The sequence below is a fragment of the Leptonotus elevatus genome, chromosome 15, assembly GCF_054856555.1.
Source record: "Leptonotus elevatus isolate MCC_2025b chromosome 15, RoL_Lele_1.0, whole genome shotgun sequence".
NCBI classification, from domain to species: Eukaryota; Metazoa; Chordata; class Actinopteri; order Syngnathiformes; family Syngnathidae; genus Leptonotus; species Leptonotus elevatus.
In genome coordinates, this window is record NC_141253.1 from 4488218 (window position 1) to 4505819 (window position 17602).

General features: G+C 41.7%; 1 protein-coding gene across 10 annotated transcripts in view; it reads right to left on the reverse strand.

Moving 5' to 3' along the window:
* The window catches only part of unc5cb (unc-5 netrin receptor Cb), a 144603-nt gene that overhangs the window by 104990 nt on the left and 22011 nt on the right, over positions 1-17602 (reverse strand). The window contains exon 1 of one of the 10 annotated variants that reach the window (XM_086096198.1): positions 10355-10375. The exons of the other annotated variants lie outside the window; for them this stretch is intronic. The gene's annotated coding sequence lies outside the window, so the exon portion shown is untranslated. Of the gene's footprint in view, positions 1-10354; positions 10376-17602 lie in introns of those variants that run through there. 10 annotated transcript variants of the gene reach the window in all.

The following is a 17602-nucleotide window of genomic DNA, read 5'->3' on the forward strand; positions in this document are numbered from 1 at the left end:
AAATGACAGAAAAGTGAAGTGAAAATAAAAACGATTATAAAAAATATAATTAAAAAAATGAAATACAAATGTATTTATTTATGTATGTATATATTGTTGTTTATATTTCCATTTATATATTTTTTTAAATTTAATTTTCAAATCATATATTTTTATATCCGTTTTTATTTTCACTTTTAGTCATTTATTTATTTTGAATTTTGGCAGTTTTAGTCCTCCATAGCCGACCAGTTGGTTCAACCCCTTGTACCAAATTTCAGACTTCGAAAGGCCTTAAAATGTGCCTTTTTCGAGGGCAAAGTGCCGCAGAGTCACCGCCGAAGGCCATGGCTAGCCATTTGACATTTACCGTGCTGGAAATGAGCATTTGATGAGCCAGCCTGTCTGCAACATGACTGTTACTCTAAATTATCCTTCCCACACACACACACACACACACACACACAAAAGAGTTGACTCAGCAGTGACCTCTCTGTGCCACTTCTTGCAATATATCAAAAAGCAGAGAGGCAAAATATAGGTTGTCTCAATCTTTTCCAGCAGTTCCAGAGTAAAAAAGACACCTGGCAGTCAGAGGTTAGTTTGAACAGGACGATAAGGTAGTGTAACAGGGGCTACTGAACATCTGGCTGTCGAAGGAGCTTAGAGGCACCAATTAGAAGGAAATGCTCCAGGAGAGGTCAGCCCCAGGTTAGTCGTTTTAGCGGCACATGCTCAACTAAGGGAAGAACAACAAACAATAGTTCTTAATAGCCGGCCGGCCACGTGGCAGTGAGTCACAGGAGGCGCCAGGGCGGCTCTTGTGCCACTGGCCACATCCTCGCTTGGACGGGACCCATCACGTCAACAAACTGGTGCCCCCACCCTTCCCCAGGGAGGCTATGACAGGCGTGCATTAAACTCTTACTATAATATCAGCCCTAATCACGGTGTAGCATTCTGCGTCAGAGAGGTTGATTTGAGAGTGTTGTTACCTCCGCCAAGGAACCAGGAACTTCTTGTCTACAAGGAGTATGCAGTCAATTTTGATTGATTGAACAAAAAATTGAAACATTGAACATTACTACCACCTAAACCTATAAATTCGATAGGAATGAAAAAGTTCCCTTTTTTTGGTTTTTTTTTTACAATGAAGTCATATTTCTTAGCGAAAAGCAAAGTGATTTTGTTAGGCTAAAAATGTTCCTTTTTTCCAGATAAATTCAAAATATTACTATATTACAGTCACGGTTGAACAAGGAATAAAAAAATTGTTTATAATTGAATGTCAGAAATACACTTTATTCTTGTAATATCAAATTTTTTTATCCTGAAAAAAATGTTGCCTTAAGCTCTGCTATTAAAAAAAAGTCTATATTATATTATATTATTATATTAAAAATACACTTTATGTTCTTGAAAAAAAAAAACGACTTTATTTTTATAATAATGCATCCTTACCTAAAATAAAATTATTGGAGAGATGATACACTGGGTTTATTATTATTTTATTGTATTGTATTTAATTTAGCCAATAGCTGTAAAGCTTGGTCCCTAATAGCAGGAGATTTTTCTCCTGGCCAATATTTATGTTCCATAATTTTGACCAGCATTCTGTGTTCAACCTTCAAGGTTGCGCTGGATTTTCAGTGGATAACACTTTCACTCCTTTTAGCTAATAAGATCCATGATCTTGGCCCTTTGCTTGATTTATCAGCTGCCGTAAATTTTCCTGATGCCAAATCAATAGTTTTATCTTAATGGTGACAAATGTTTCTAAGTCCGTAAGGAGGCGTTTGCGCTCTCCATTCTTTGGCCGCATTGTGAAAAAGCTCGGACATTATTAGGATTGTCAACACACATCTATATTGTGATGTCTCATTTTTGGTCGACGGCGTAGTGGAGAAAACATTGTGGTCTCGTGTGATCTCATTAGATGAGGAAGGTCACGGCCCCGGGGGCGAAGTTTCACCTCTGTCGAGCTTCGTCAGCCTCAGTAAAATGTCGTGGCCCAAATTACAGCGGGGCTCGTGCTAATTAAGGCTAATAGATCCGTCGCAGGATGGCCAGAGTAAATTAAAAAAAATAAGGGGACGCCTCGTACATCCAAATATGGTCAATTTAATATTTTTGATGCTATTAGTTGGTTTCCACATCCTGTTATTTTAATGCATTGTGTTGAAAATAGCTTGAGAATAAATCCATTAATGATGTAAAATTCCTCACTTTGCAGGAGTCGTGCAGCTTTATGTTGCCTCAAGATTAAGAGACTGGATTGTTTTATGCATTGCGTCACTCATGGCTCTAAGATCTTTGAAAAATAGTTTGGGAAGACAAGGGTTCATTTTTTGTGATGCATTAGCTTTTTGTGTGGTGGTGGAGGTGGCGGGGGGGGCATACATATTTATTTATATTTTTTAATTTCCTGACATGATTATTTTTCTTAGCGGCAACGAAATATATTTCACGTCAAGAGAAATGATAAAAATTGCAGCGGAGCCAACCTAGGAAAAACCACGACAGCTGACGAATTTACTTGGCAATGTGGAGGATGGCGCTTTGGGGGGAAAAACGAGCCCTTAAACAGCAACTTTTGTTTTTAATCACAACGTGACTGATTGAGATTTCCTCAGAATGAAGCATTGCACATATACGCTGCCACTGATTACCTGTCAAATGCTCTGACAAATAACGGCCACTGGCGTACATACGTTTTACGAGCCGCTTTTCTGATGGAGTGACGCTCTTTTGGTACAAACCGCAAGTGAGAAGGTGACAGATCGCGAGGACCACATTGATGTTTCCCAACGGCCTGACTCAAATCTGTTGTTTGAATCAGGCCGCCACATTTCAACACGGCATTACATAGTGGTGACGTTCCATGAACGCAGAAGGGATATTAATGATATTCATTGATGGATGGATTTAATCTCTAGTTCCGTTATACAGTATATGTCACCAGATGGCCCGTGGTGAAAAAGTCTGTTTAGACTAGAAATGTCCTTTGACTGAATGTCCTTGCCAAGTATAAATTATTTTATTTAAATTTTATTTTTTTTACATAAATGGGATTGAGGAATCTCTCACATTGATTGTTCTTCGTAGTGGCTAATTGAGTTTAATTTGTTCTGTGCTGCTCCTTCTGGTGTGCGCGCCTTGCTCACCTCGGGCAGTATGAAAAGGCGACATACAGCAAGTATTGTTCGGGTGCGTGCACAATGATTAAATGATTAAAATATTTTAACTAATTAATTGCATATTTTTCATAATTAATCGCGATTATTCTCATTTTTCTACTTCTGCTTCTACTATATTCTACAAAGCTTTTAACAGACACTTCTGGAATTGATGTAAAATCAAATAGAAAGTTTATTTAGAATCACAGACTGCTCTAATGGCTTTCTTTGATCATTGAATGGAATTTTCTTTTACAATACAAGTGTTAAAAAAAACGGACAAGCTTTACTGGCATCGTTTTTTCTTATAGAAACAATTCTCAAAACTTCTCGCTTCCAGATTTAGTGCTTGGAAGTAAATACAACTCAGATAACTGAGTTCATTGTATGATAGTTATATATAAATAGATCCACAATGATTTTTTTTATTCAGCATTCCAAGGACCTCCGCCAAGGCCAAACTTTGACAAGTGATTATTCGGTTAATCCAGTTGATCTCATTCATGGCTCATATCCTTGTGGAAATTGGTTGCCTGTTTTCACACACGCAAGCAAAACATCAGCGTCTCGCTGAAGGTAACTAAAGAGGAAGTGCAAGCCATCAAGGAAAACAACATTCGTGTGTGTTCTGGACGCGGACGAGGGCTGTCAAAGGCCACATTGTCGGGTGTCAAGGCCGCTCGGCGTCAAAAGACTGATTCAGGTGGGGAGAGGAGCCCCTGAAGACCCCCAAATCATGGCGGGATAACGGTGGGATACTGTTCGTGTTCGCAGCCAAAGAAAAATATTTGGAATTGATGTGTCTGCTGGGAACAGGGTCAAGGAGGCACACAGTTAGTATGAGAATCACAGTATTATGAAATACTATATTTTCTTAACCACCCCCAACAACTGCATGAGAAAATAATGGTTGCCTTGTATTGTTTGCAAACTCCACACTCCCCATTTCTTCCCCTCTGAAGAGAGAACCGCAGGCTTTATTGAGCACTTTAATTACACCCATGAAAGCACCTAATGCGGGTGACTTGTGCATGTTTGTAAATGTGTGTGCGTATGAATTAGTAAAGTTAGACACTAAAAGCCGTGCCAGTGTCAGAGTGAGATTTAACAAGCTCAATAACAATATTTAATGCGCTTAATTAGGAATCCTGTTGATCCCTACGGAGGTACCAACAGAAGCCAGATCCGAGGAGGGCAGAATGTAGTTGGAATGGGCAAAAACGGGATGGATGGCAAAGATGAACTTTTACCAAGCAACAGAGCACCATTACACCATCAAAATCATTTTTCATGCTAAACAGCGTGTTGTCACGGCAACAGTGTTCAACAAAATCAAAAGCTTTGCTCAGCTTTTCATCCTAAACATCTTCAGATGAAACCCCCAAAATGTCAAGACGATTGGATAAAATCTCTAGGAGGAGTCTGTTCAAATATGATCTCTATAAAAGATCAACAATGAGGCCAAATTTGAAACAAAATTCCAAACGAAGGACTTCCTGTAGGCCTTGGGCCGTTTTATGTGGTTCTTGATTTCCGTGGATTTATGTGAAACGTACAACTGGGGCTGCTTCATAAAAAAAATGTAGGGGGCGCTAATGAGCCATTTATGGGGTATATGCCACGGACTTCCGTAAGTCACACACCTACGCTGTTTCCGGTTACCGTTTGCGTCATAAAGGCCCTGTCCCAATACTCTCACTTCCACCATTGTGCCCTCAGGATAAATTCCACGCACTTCGGGCAAAAGTGACATTTACACTTTTTGCGTCACTTTTTGTTTTGTTTTTTAACCAGGCCTGATGTTTGTGCGGATAATTTTTTTATTTGGCAAATGGTGCATTTCACAGCATTTCACAAAAACGCATAAATCTTGCTTTTTAACATCAAAAAGGTCTAAACACTCTTTCAAGGTTGCTGCTCAGGCCCCACCCACAAATGTGTCTTGTATCTGCGCATTATTATTGACACGAAGCTACATTTAAAAAAAGGGCCAGAATGTGACTGAAAAAGAACTCCAGTCGTTAACTTGTTGTTTTGACTAACTCAAATCAGATTGTGACACATAATAAAATACAACAATTGAATATGTTGTTGGAGCTCCTCAGTACAAACCATCTGCGGCCCTCCCGAAAGCAAATGAATGAATCAAACTGCAAAACACAAAAGTCCCGTTTGCTTTGGCTCATCCCCAGCAACTCCCTTTCCGCTTCTAAATGGACTCGCTCGCCGTTTAATCATGTCACCGTAGGACTTGCAGTAATGTAAACAGGTTACTTGGCAAGCGTGGGATCCAACAAATGATCGAAATGATGTGAGGAGGACTGTAAAAGTGTTGTTTTTAAAATGTGAAGTTGGAAAAAGTAATAGAGGAAAAAGTACTGCATTTGGCACTTGAATCAAAGTGGAAGCTTAAAACGTTGACATCCCAAAACTGGTACAATTTGATGAATAGAAATATTAGACTACTCGTAGGGCGGGAATGATCATTTAATTGTGATCCCATAACATCAACCCAATCTGCTTGGTCACAGCGTAGGTGTGGTAGAATGGCCAACCCAGAGGTTGTGGGTTCGATCCCATGCCATTGAGACACGTATCCTTGAGCAAGATACTGAACCCCCGGTTCTAATGCTGCGTCATCAGTAGTCGAATGTAAAGCGTTTTGAGGGCCTTCTAAGCGCTAAGGAAAAGCGCTATATAAATGGGCCTGTTTCCACCGCAAGAACTTTGAGGTAAATTTACGGGACCAGCCTCGTATGTGCGTGTCTCCACTGCGGGAGCCTTCCCCAACTGGGCCACATTTACAGGAACTTACGGGGAAGAGCGGAGGTCCTACTCGAGGGTACGTACTCCGCTGGCCCAATAAATTCCCGATCGGGCTCCAGCGTTGATTGGCTAAAAAATATCTTATTTTCATGCAGTGCTTGGGTGACGTCACGGGAGAAACTATCGCACGGCGATTACGTGCCGATCGAAACTCGTGACATTGCGAAATGGGTCGTACTCCGCGAGTGGAGACAGCCACGAGCGGGCCAGCTGAGAGGACGTCCCGAAGTGGAAACAGGGCTAATGCAGTACCATTCGCCATTCTCGTATTGGGTGTTTTGGAAGGGGAGGTCTCCTCAACCTTCCGAGACCCTCCAGCCTCCCCGCAACACCACGCAGAGGTCCTGCAGTGACATCTGACAATGATGGAGTGACCTTTCAGATCATCGTGATAAAGCGGCCCGGCCCATCTCTTCATCACAGGCACAGCGATGTGCAGGGGCGTATCTGATGACCGACTCCATGACAAGTTCACCCTGAGGGATTTCATTTAATACATGCGCGCAAACCGGTTTTCTTCTCAGGGATGGCAGGATCAAGGAGTATCATCTGGCAGGTAGGGTGTCACCATGCCCAGAATGGGAGGTACGAATACGATGGGGGTGGGGGGGGGGCTTGGTGGTTACGCGGAGGTCAGCCAGCCTTCAGCGGGGCTAAACGCAGAGGTCATCTTTCAGCATCGAACCCCTGGTTTCTCCCATGCCTCCGGCCGCTTCCCTCGCAGTCTTTGCTATATTTAACCTCCCTTGTACCCATCGCCCCCTCCCGGAACTCTTTGTCCCCGTCCCGTTCTCGGGCCGCAAGGAGTCGGCGACTCATCATTATAAATCAGCCTGTTAGGAGGGAATAACATTTTTAAACAGCTTCGCCCTGGTTTTCCCCGAGTCGAAGTCTCCATTAGCGAGGGCGAGCCAAATGGTTGCTCGCATGGCAACATGCGCAGCAAATCAACACAACAACGCTTTTAATCACCCGCTCGGTCCTTTTGTTCCCCTCCCCGTCTGACCCCTTCCGTGCGGAGCTGCTGGCGATAAAGTGCGCGCACGTTGCTCCAGTAAAGTCTTTACGCGGGCCGAGGTGCAGCAATGTCCCTGCAACCAAAAGTATTGCTTCATTACATCTGCATCTCACAGGTCCGTTGCTGTGATAAAGATGCCAATGAAGTGGTCATATAAAAGCTTCCAGTCTTCTGGGAAAATCTTGGGCAAGATTTCAGAGGGTGACTTTGGAGGGTTTCACAGCTGACTCTGTAAGCTTCAGTAATAGTCGTAGTTCTTCGCAAAAGGGTCGTTCCATGACAAATCACCAACCGAAATAATCTGAACATTTTAATCAGCAGATTTAGATTTGAATGAAACTTGGTGTGCTTGTTGATAGTGATGGCACAACTCTACATCTCACAATTTTGGTTAATCGGAGCAGGGGTTTGGAAGCTATCAAATTTTGGCATTTTAGGCAAAAAGGGGCGTGGCCTCCTTTGTATGAACCCTTATATTTCAGGAACTGCAGGGCCAAGTTTCACTAAAGAGGTGTTGGAAAGGAAATTCAACAAGGACTGCAATCATTTTTATAAGATCGGTGCATATTTTTGACATATTGTGGTAGATAAGCTTTCACATGTTCTTTAAAACTTATAAAAGTTTCAGCAAGAAGGAGTCAAAGTATCCAAACCTCCGATTTCCATCAACTATTCATTGAACATTCAATAAGTGCACAAAATTCCATTCAAATCAAAATCTGCTTGGTTAAACTAACTGGGTGATTTGGCGCAGAACAACACTGAAGATAAAGAATATGTGTCAGTGAGATAATGTGACTACACTTAACTTGGTGTTTTATATTTTAAAACGCGATGGAAGGGTAGTAATACCAACCAGGTATGAATTAAATCAAACTACTTAAAAGCAAGTTTCCTTTCAATTTAGGTCTTTAACAGGACAACAACAAAAAAATACATCGAAGCAAACCGTACAGATCGGAGTCAGCGGGACAAAAGCGTACTTAAGAAAAGATGTTTGCTTTCAAGCCTCGCATATGGTCGCATGGGTCAAAGGAGATTAGCTGGAAGCAGAGGAGCGTGAGCTCATCTTATCATGTTGCCTGGTGTACGGAAAAGAGCCAGGCCCGCTGACAGCACACATAAAACAGGCAGCGGGAGACATGGAAGCAGAAACCCAGAGGCCCGGCCACACAGCGGGAGAGCGGGAGAGGCCGGGAAGGCGCCGACGACGGCAACTCGGCAGATGGAAAAGACAATGGCGCTCCAAAAAAAAGAAGACCTGATTTCACTTCATGTCGGCATCTGGGGGCCGTGCTTGAACTCCTCGCCTCGCCATCCCCGCTTTGGCGCACGCCTCCGGAGGCGGCGATTAACGACGACGGCGAAGAGTGTGTATAAGTGTGTGTAAGGCCTGATCGTTAGAGCGGCCAACTTGTGTAATACAATTACAGAGGCTGCAGAGAAACTGCTAATGCGCACGCAGGCAGCTCCGTCAGATGGATCAGGTATTGAGTTTTCGATGCTTAATTCACTTTCCAGTACACACGAGGGTGCATTAGTTAGATTAGAGAAGCAAAGGGGGCGGTGGGGGCCAACCCACCGCCGGGACGGACAGATTTGTTTAGTGGTGGCTGTCAATTATAACCCTGACCCTGACGCTAAATGGCTGCTCCTCGCGAGGAAGGCGGGGGAGGAAAGGGAAAGGAGACAAAAGCAGGACAAGATTGGTAAAGACACGAGCATTTGTTGCCCGAGATAACAAGTGGCGTTCTGCCGAGTAAACAGTGGTCCGAAAACGCGTGCGTGACGCCGCGCCAATAAAGCAGAGTGCTGCGGTTGGAAAAGCCAACGCGGGCAACGGGGGGAAGATTAGTGGGCCGACGTTATCGAGACAAGGCGAGGCCCGCGGTGGGCGGCTCCTTAGCAATATCAAATGGAAACCGAGTGATTTGATTTGCTGTGTGCGGCAGTCACATGCAATTCGCGAGACTGATTGCGGGCGCAATTACTGAAAAGCCGCCATTGTGCAACACACAAAGAGATTGTATTCTTTTACAAATAAGAGTTTGATTTCTAATAATCCTAAGAGTATTTGCCTTACCTGAGTTATTCCAGTAGAATTTAATTTGAGGACAAAACTTTGTGGATGGTCCCAACAAGTCTGCGAACTCAACTGAACTGCCATGCAAAGTACGAGGGTACGCCAACTTCGAGTAGGCGATCATCTGCAACTAGTTTTGCAGCAAATCGCCAATGAACGGCATTGTTTACAATAATACTCAACTATTTTTAAATATGTCATATGAACCTCAGGCTCGAAAGCTATTCTCGCCTGAGAGTCTCCGTCAATAAATGGGTTTATCGATAATTGCCAACAGCCCCTCAAATGATCCCCACTACATATTTTATTCTTACCCGTGTCTCATCTATCTTTGTGGTGAACTGCTTGTTTCTTGAAAATCACACCATGTTTTTATGGTTCAATGAAAAATATTATAAGTACGGGTGCAGTCAATGAATAGAGCGAACGATAATTGTCAACAGCCCCTCAAAATTGCCAGAGTCTTTCCTTTATTCTTACCTGTGTCTTTTCTACTGTAGCTTTGTGACAAACTGCTTCTTTCTGGACTATCACATGTTTTTGTGGTTCAGTAAAAAATATTACAGTACGGGTTGAGTCAGTGGAAAGGCTATTTGATAACAGCCCTTAAAACAAATCCCCATTCACTCCTTTTTACTCCCCCATGTCTCAGCTATCTTTGTGGCAAAAGGCTTCTTCATTGACCATCACACAATGTTTTTATGGTTCGATAAAAAATATTAAAAGTACGGGTGCAATTAGTGAAAGGGGTGATGTATAATTGCCAACAGCCCATCAAAATTTTATTCTCGTATGTGTCTTATCAATCTTTGTATCAAACAGCTTTTCCCTTGACAATCACACCATGCTTTTATGGTTCAAAATAAATGAATAAATAATGCAGTACATCCATTGTAATCTGTGCTCCATCGCTTGCGTGAGAGCGAGTCGACAGACTCGACAACTGTGTTTTTATTCTATGTTACACTCATGTCACATTTGGCTCGCATTTGGATTTGGCAAAATGACGTTTTGGACTGGAATAATATAGTAGGAATCAGATCAATCAAATGTGGCCTTTAAGCACAAAATGTCACTCACAAAGACGAGTGGGAATGAGGAAGCTCCGTCACAGACACAAATCTGCACACATCCTATTTTGAGTATTCCACCATGCGTCATTTACACAATCGCAAAATATGAAGTCGCCGCACATTTCGGTCATCAACGCCTTTGATCCCGCCTCCCTTCTTGCACAAACGTCTCATTGTGTCAGCGCCGAGACGTTATTACCGTTTTCCGCTCAAAGCCGGAGCGCCGCGTCTCCGGGGGGACGGTGCCTCTCTGTTGTGACGGCAGCTGGAGAACCCTCATCATCATCATCCTGATCATCATCATCATCATCATCATAACTCCTTTTTCCAGAAATAAATAAATGTGACGGCTTTTTCCTTCCCTTCCGAAATGAATGGCAGGAAAAAAGGGGGGATGGTGGGTGGTTAGTGAGTGGGGCGCTTTCCACAGTAAACACCTCCCTTCTGCCGTGTAAACACGCGTAATCACAACAAGATGGGCAGCGGTGCTCGGCTCGTAATTGTATTAAGCCGAGCACTGAAATGAAGTGAATGACTTTTAGCAGAGACTGCGAGCATCGTCGTCGATTTCACCAAATGGTCTGCATTGACTCCCGGGAGACCACCACAGTGGATTTCGTGCAACCTGGGGCCGAGCGTGGTGCGAATAATCGTGTAAGGCTTCATTTGCCTTTGTCACGAGATATGGGACTGACACCTTCAGGAGGAAGAGAACAATCAAAAGTGACGTGAGGAGAAAAGCATGAAACGTTGATGGATGTTAGACGCCGTGTGACACATCCATCAATCTGTGAGCGCAATTTGAGCATTTTGTCTTCCCTTGTGATGATAGTTTGAAAAAAAAAAAAAAAAAGCCAGATTGTCAAATGTCTCTATAAGATCATCCTGAGCGATGTTCAGGGGCATGTTAAGAGTTAATTCTTTTTTTATTTTGCTTGTCTGATTTTTTTTTGCCAATTTAGGATCATTTTGATGTTGGCAAAAAAAAGGCTATTTTTATGTTGATGTGGTTTTGTCGCCAATTGACAAATGTAACTAAAAACGTATTTTGTAATCCAACGTTATTTAAAAAAAAAAAGTTTTTGGTAATCAATCAGTCAGGTTTAAACACTAGCATGTCCCTAATTTTGGTCGTTTCACAATTCTAACTATTCTGCCCACAGGTCTGTCCAGTGTCGGGATTAATTTGAGCTAATATTCAACATGGCGTGAAAAGATGGCTTTTGTTGTGGAGTCAATTAAATCAAGTAATATTTTTTTTAAATCAAGAAATCAATTAAATAAATAAGTTACTATTTAAATCAAGTAATCAATATTTAATTAAGTTACTTTTTAAATCAAGTACTCAGTAAAGTAATTAAGTAACTTTTTTAAATCAAGTAATCAGTAACGTAATTAAGCTAGTTTTTAAATTACGTAATCAGTAATTAAATTACTTTTTAAATTAAGTAAACAATATGTAATTACGTTACTTTTTAAATCAAGTAATCAGTAACTAGTTGCTTTTTTAAGGTTACGGAGGCAACACTGGTCTCCAAAAGATGATCCTGAGTTATATGTTATAGGATCAACAATCGTGAATGTTAAACGTGTTCAATGTTCACACTTGCGAATCCTTATGTGTGTGGTTAACACTGAACTGAGTCAATTTCTTCTTTTACTACGACTGTTGTACTGTACTGTTATACTGCGCTGCCTCTCACAGGCCAGTCTTGGTACTATAACAGACATGTCGCACTACACACTACAAGAGCAGTAAGCAGCATGGCGACTTGTTCGTCGTCATGTGTGTTGTTTGTCACAAATCAGTTAAGATGTTAAAAATTGATTTGCGCCGACCCTTCCTTTGTCACGCCACCGCGCCTGAGCAACCCGCACACCATTCGCTTTCAACGAGGCCTCGCCTTACCAGACCAAACTGGTGAACGGAAAAAAAACCCGGAGACTACCGACGTAGTCCATCTCAGGTTTCTCGCGCTAAAATAAAGTCACAACGGAAACAACTGCCAAGGAGAATAAATGGCAGGCAAAACCAAAACCAGGTTGCGCACATATCTGGTGTTGCGCAGCGAGACAACGCACAATAGAGCTCGGATTACCGCGCCACATTTCCAGGAAATTCGGTAGGATATAAATATGCAAGGTTTCCTTGTCTATCGACACACTGCCTGTTTGTTTACCGTTTTTTTACCTCTTTTCCATGAACAAAAAGCCACACAAAGCAACCGAGAATAACTTTTGAGTTAATATGCCTTAATCCCGCATTCTCTCAGACTGCTCATCCTGTGGGTTAAAGCCACACGCTTTAGGAGTGGCTCCGCAATCCCCGTCTCCTTTCATTCCCGGGCCTCCACCTCCCCTCAATTTTTTTGCTCTTCCAATGGACAACATTGTTGCTTTTGTTGGCGCGACTCATCGCATAGAGCACGCGCCCGCAAAATAAAACATTTGCCGTGGAAAAAGCGGGCGATAGCGAAAGCGAGTGCGGCTACTGGCAGGAAGCCGGCGTGCCATTTTAGCCGTGTTGTAAAAACAAACGTGCGGTGTAAATGCGACGTTTCAGGGGGGGGGGGCGTGTGCGGTAATAAACGGCCAATGAGAGACGCCCATCAGGAGGTATGGTTTAGCCTTTTCTTCAGACGTCCCGAGATTACCTGACAGATCGGCTTACCTCAAATCAGCCCCGTGAAAAAAAGAAAGAAACAGAAACACCGAGCCCCCGATGCATAATGTGTCACGACTGAATTATCGGTTTCCGTTGCACATGCGTCAATATATCTGCTGCAAACCATTATGGCGTATCACTTTACAGTACTGCGCCGACTCCGGCGCAGCTGCTGGACTCTCTGTGGGGTTACAGTTTACACACGCCTGAAATGAGGGAAAGACGTCACTTTAAGACGTTTTTCACAAAACTGGTCCTCAACAGTGGAACAACTGCGGAAAACCCTGCAACAAGTTTCAGAAATATGACGAATTGAGACATCGGCTGGCAGCTGTGCGGTTGAAAATGCACAAAACTGTAGTTATTTTTATGTTATACAAGGTTTTTAACGTAGTTACTTTTAAAATCAAGTCATGAGTAAAGCAAGTTAATTTTAAAATCAAGTTTGTTTGTTTTTAAATAATAAAAACCTTTATCCTTAAACATTACGGTTTGGTAACTTAGTTTTTTGTTTTTTTTTAATCAAGCAATCAGTAAAGTAACTAAGCAGTTAACTTAGTTACTTTTATAATCAAGTTATCAGTTAAGTAACCAAGTTATTTTAAAAATGAAATCAGTAAACTAACCGAGTTACTTTTAAAATGAAGTAATTAGGAAAGTAACTTTTACAACAAGGAATCAGTAAAATAACTGAGTTACTTTTAAAATCAAGTATTAAGAAAAGTAACTAATTTACTTTTAAAACTAAGAAACCAGTAAAGAAACCAAGTTACTTTTAAAATCAAGAAATCTATAAAAGCAACTAAGTTACTTTAAAAATCAAGTAACTAAATAATTTTTTCATGGTAACCGTGGCAACACTGTCTCTTTAAGGTTCTCATGCAATCTCAAAGCCATCTGAGGTGATGGTAAGAAAATCAATCGAAGTGCTTGCACCAAGTGTTTTGGTTTCACATCCTCGGGAGTCTTTACAGTTACTCTACATCAAAAGTTTTTCTTTGGGATTTATGGTGCAATAACATCATGCCATTCCAGCTTCATGCATATTTAATTGGTCAGATAATTTGCATCTTTATCTTCATTTCATAGCAAATCAAATCTATACAATTTAGTTGTTTTTTTTTTTAAATGCAACAACTGTGAGGCTACAGAACTCCCAAAAGGGTAAACAGTATGCTTCATCATCACAACCTCCATTACCATCACACTGCTGCTTCCATCACGCGCATTCTCATTTCGCAAGCAGATATTGGAAAATGGCTAGACATGTTGTTATCCCGCGTATCTCTCTAAGTGGCAAAAATGGATGCACAGTTAAAGAGTCCATTTCTGTCCGTAATGGTACAATCAATACTAATGTACCTCGTGGGGTTAATTATTGGACTCCAAGGTAACTGCTTGTACCTGTTCTCTCGCAGCAATAATCAAAGGAAGAAAATAAAAACAGAGATCGCTCATAGTAACTTTAAATGTTTTGTACGACAAGAGTTTGGAAGAGGACACATTATGGAATGGAAAATTGACTTTTTAATTGCTCGTATACAAACAGTCGGCTCTCTGGAGTGCCTGCCCACCCATCAAGTGTGAAATTAAACAATCAAGCAAATGTTTTGTTTCTGACAATTTCTGAAAATGTGTCTTGGAGCCAACGTCACGAAACATTGTGGCTAATTAACATAAAATAGCCAACCGCCCCCATCTGAATTTCTCTGCCAATCAGCTTCGAGAAACAACCTTGTCCTTTCCCGCTCCTATCATGTGAAAGCAGAAAGGTAAGCAGAGCTTTTATTTTATTATTTATATTGCACTCCACAAATACAGTATACCTTGTATATAAAAAAACAAAAATTAATACTAAAACTAATAAAAACTAAACTATAACAAACTTTTTTTAATTAAATAAAAACAGGTTAACTTCAGCAAAATAAGTTATTTTAATGAATTTTAAGACAACTGGGAAATGTTTTAAATTTTGTATAAAAATAAATTAATTTAAAAAAATACATTCGATCTGTCCTCGAACTGAAGATTGGTAGAGATACTTCCCAAGTCCCAACTGCCCTTGTTATGATCATAACTTCTTTTTTTTCTCCCCCAAACCTGTAGGTCGGCACTCACGTACGTACCAATATTTTGTGCTCCACGCCTGAGCAGATTGGGAGCATGTGGAGGTTAAATAGCAAACAAGAGTTGTGTTTACTGTGGAAATTCCGAGTAAGATTGCTAATCTGTATACAAAATAGCCCCCTCATCCCTTCGATTTCAAATGTGTGACCTGGTTTACTATTGTAGGGGGGGGGGGGGACCAGTGTCGCCTCGCCCGTTGTATTCTAGAGCAACAACATCCATTATTCACCCGCCGCCAACTGTTTGCTTTTCTCCTTGAAAAGGAAACAAATGGAAGCGATCCTGTTAGCGTCTTGCCAAGGCAAATTTGCATCGATCATCCCTAATTTATGGACGCACGCCAGCGTTTTGTCTGACGGAGGCGTGCGCGAGGCCGCTTTTGCCTTAGGTGTCGTGCCGTCATGTCGGACAAGCGGGGAGTGACAATGGCGGCTCATTAATAGCGCTGACATTTAGCGCCGTGAACTTTCCGAGCGACGCCGGACGAAGCCTCCCTGTCATTAACAGCTTCATTTGAATGGCATTCATTAGCGCAACAATATATACAGATCACAAGTCACCGCTGTCAATTAGTTACCACATGGAAGCCTTTAGTCAGACACATTTTGAACATTAGCTCGTTTTATTGGGGATTTGGTTAAGACTTTGAAAAAAAATAAAAAATGAGTGAACCACATTTTTAGATAGCCGAGCAGCTGTATTGTAATGCAATGTAAAAATTGTAGTGCCGTTTCACGCAGAGATGCTAACAGTTAGCCAGTTTGCTAACCACAGCCAACAACAGCCAACTGTAAACACGCGCTTTAAGTCGCAGATATAGTGTAGAACGTGAGGATGACAACCCCAAGTGAACGACAAGAATACCTGAACGTTAGATCACAATCACTTTTTTAGACTCAGGCCCTCACAATCAGTTCTCTGGGCGTGAAGTCGCTCAAAACTGGCAAAAAATAAAAAAAAATAAAGGTTTAAAGTTATTCTTGATATTTGGCTATTTTGCTGAAAGTATGGCACAGTTGTCTTATTAAAACACTGTTTTGAGAAGAAAAAGAAAAAGCTTAATATGTCTGATTGACTGCCATGGACGATTCTATTTGTCAAATGAAATCTGACCATTTACTGCCACTGACATTCAGTATGTATTCAACAAGTATGTTTTTAACTGTAACACATGATGGGAGTTATTCTTTTAAAAATAAGCTTTTTTTTGTACAGTTGCACAATGGGGTCAAAGTGACCTTAACTGTGGGTTTTTTTCCTGGCGAAAAAAGAACGAAAATGCTCTCAAATGGCTGGGAATACGGGCACCTCTACTTGGAAAACAAGCTGGCAGCCAGTAAATTAAGGGTCTTTTAGTTTTAGTTAAATGTCACCCCTTCAAGGCTAGGAGCAACCGGCAATTTTCAGATGAGCTGGAAGAAACGCAAAGAGACGAAACAACTCCCTCGAGTCAAATCCTGACACTCCGGGCAAGTTGGACTTTTGGAGTTGCGCTGAGCAACCCACCCACGCCGGCCTCCTCCCTGAGTGGACTTTGCAGCCATACGGTGTAGTCGATGTACTTACGACATGTTAGGAGTCATAAAACAACCCCCTTCACCACGGGGCTTCTGTCTGGGCCCTCATTTAAATGAGAGCCACTGAGCTTGGCCCAGTTAAACACTGTCTGCCAATACTCGACCCACCGGGGACTGATGGTAGAGATATGACGCACACACACACACACGATGTACAAACACAGAAAAGGCGCCGACATTGCCACTGCAATCTGGAGTTGCGAGCTGTTACTAAAACCACAGAAAGAAAAGATGAAACTGAAAGGGTAAAAAAGGTCAGGAAGTGTGGAGAAGGGGCTCGGTTGAGTTGCCCTTTTAGCTCTTCTGTTGCGTTCCTATCTCAGGTCATCTTGACCCAGGCGTGATATTTATATTATCAAAGTCTCCCAAATGTTACTTCTACTACAAAATTGTGATTACCGGTAATTGTTTAGCCCTAGCTTGAACCATGAAGTGTAAATACGTTTTTGAATACTTTGTTTTGCACTTTCAAAAACGTATTTATACATTTATGTTTTGTTTTTTATGCTACAGCATACAAAAAGCTTTGATACCGCTTCTGACATGAAGAGGTTGCTTAAAGCAATTATAGTTTTTACAAAAAACGGCCAGCAGGTGGCAGCAGAGTATAAGAGATCAACCAGGGCCACGTTGCAAAAAAAGCTATTTTTGTCAATGATGAAACTTAGCTATATTCTAATGCTAATTGCTGAAAAACGGAAACAGATACAAATTTTTAAAAAATCCCTGATACAAGAATAGACTAATCTTTATTTTGGCAGGTTTTGTGTTTATTCTATGGACCTTGCAAAATCAGTCAAAATCCAGTAAAACAGCCGGGAGTGAAGGGGGTTGCTTCAGTGAAAATGGTGGGAGTGAATGAGTTAATGGCTCAATTTGGCCGGTAAGAAACCTGAAGGGTTAACTTTTTCAGAGGCGCTGACGGATTCCACCGTGTTTGCCGGGACTTGTACGGTGTAATTAAATAGACAAAACTGTCCATTCATCACATTCACCGCATGCCCTGCCTGACTCATAACACACATTTGGACCATTAGTGTGGACTGCAGCACATGAAGGTGTGCGGGAGCAAATTCAT